Consider the following 1,671-nt stretch of genomic DNA (forward strand, 5'->3'; position numbering starts at 1 on the left):
AGCTCAAGAAAGGTTTTCTTTTGAGAGGTACAACCTCCTTTTAAGGCACTTAACTCTCTTTCCCCATATTTTTATCTTCTCCCTGTTGCCTCACCCACCGGGGCACACACCTCCTGCACCCATGAGGATGGCACAGGCAGCCTGGTGCTCCCCACCACTGATGCTGTGAGGCACACGAGATGGCAGAAGACGAAGACGCCTAAAATTGGAATTGGTTCTCCCTCTGAATTTTCTTCCTACCCTCCCTCCCTCCCAGCAGAAAGGTGGGGGAAAACACAGTTCGACAAGTTGAGATTGGAAACTGTGCTCCCCACTGACTGTCATTGCCTCATACACGGATATACTGGGTCACTAGAATCACCTAGATATACATTACATGATTAGTAGTATGAATCTGGAGGTTGCCATGAGACAAGGACACACTTTGCATCAGAGTGTACAGTCCAGCAAAATCTCAACCCTCAAAGAGTCTTCTGATATCAGGAGATATGAATGAGATCCACAACGTAGGTTCTTCCCTCCATAATCGGCAAAGGAGTGTCTCAGTATTGAAATCAAAACTATCTATTCTGGTAACTGGCATCATACATTTATTACCGACTTAAGATTGCAATTACATATTTTTTTTTGAATCACAAGTCCACGCACGGACCTTAGTAACAACAGGTTTGGGATCTTTCCGCCATGCTTCATTTTGGAGAGGTCTAGATTGGGTGCAGGAGGTGTGGGACGTTGTTCTAATTAGGAAAGCTGAATTTCTATGGCAACTTATCACATCTTGGTGAAGTCCCAAATCATTTCACAACCAACAAATTACTTTTGAAGTCCAGCCACTGTTATGACAGCAACGGTCAATTTATAGACAGTAAGATCCCATAAACAGAAAATGAGGTGAATGACTATTAAACAAAAAGCAAAACACTACATACAATTAGAAATCAGAAACAAAAACATACTGGAAACACACAGCAGGTCAGGCAGTATCTGTGGAGACAACTGTTAACATTTCATCTGTAGACCATCAGAACTACGAGCTCTAATGAAGGATCTACACCTGAAACACTAACTTATCTGTCCTTCCTACAGATGCTGACTGTTTTTCCCTGTGTTTCCAGCATTTTCTGGCCTATAAATTTGGCCGCACAGCACCTGTCTTTCAGGCCTCTGTGTTTGTGAATAACAGTTTGTTGGTTGAGGGAAGGATATTGGCCAAAACAGGAGGAAAACTCCTTGCTCATTTTTGAATGGTGCTAACACCAGACAGTGGGGTACTGAAGTATACTATTTCTAAACAAAAAAAGATACAGTGGAACCACATAATTACAAGCTCTGCAATTACAAAGCAGAAAACTGAAGCTTTAGTTACCACAATAAGACTCCATTGTTTGACTTAGGAGGCTGTATGTTGACAGGGAGTGTCAAAGACATTGGACGATAGCTAAATTCGTTAACCATTACAAAGAGCAGCAGCGCCTCAAAAAGATCGGGCAGATCTTATTTTTGTTTAGGGAATAAGAGTCATGTTCATTATAATGATGTCACATGACAACACATTTCAACTCAATTTAAATCTTAAAAGTTTGCCAAACACTTTTTTTTCCCCCATGAAGACCATGCACTTTTAATGTTCTCTGTCCAGAATAGGGTCCATTTAGCACGGTAGATGGTTCA

General features: G+C 41.5%; 1 long non-coding RNA gene across 1 annotated transcript in view; it reads right to left on the bottom strand.

Annotated features, from left to right (window-relative positions):
* Positions 1-573: 573 nt before the first annotated feature.
* Positions 574-1,671, bottom strand: part of LOC137344986 (uncharacterized) — a 51,740-nt gene continuing 50,642 nt past the window's right edge. The window contains exon 3 of the long non-coding RNA XR_010968525.1: positions 574-1,671. This exon is cut by the window's right edge and continues 4,136 nt beyond it. This is a non-coding gene — a long non-coding RNA (uncharacterized lncRNA).

This window comes from Heptranchias perlo, chromosome 28 (genome assembly GCF_035084215.1).
Source record: "Heptranchias perlo isolate sHepPer1 chromosome 28, sHepPer1.hap1, whole genome shotgun sequence".
Classification (NCBI taxonomy): Eukaryota; Metazoa; Chordata; class Chondrichthyes; order Hexanchiformes; family Hexanchidae; genus Heptranchias; species Heptranchias perlo.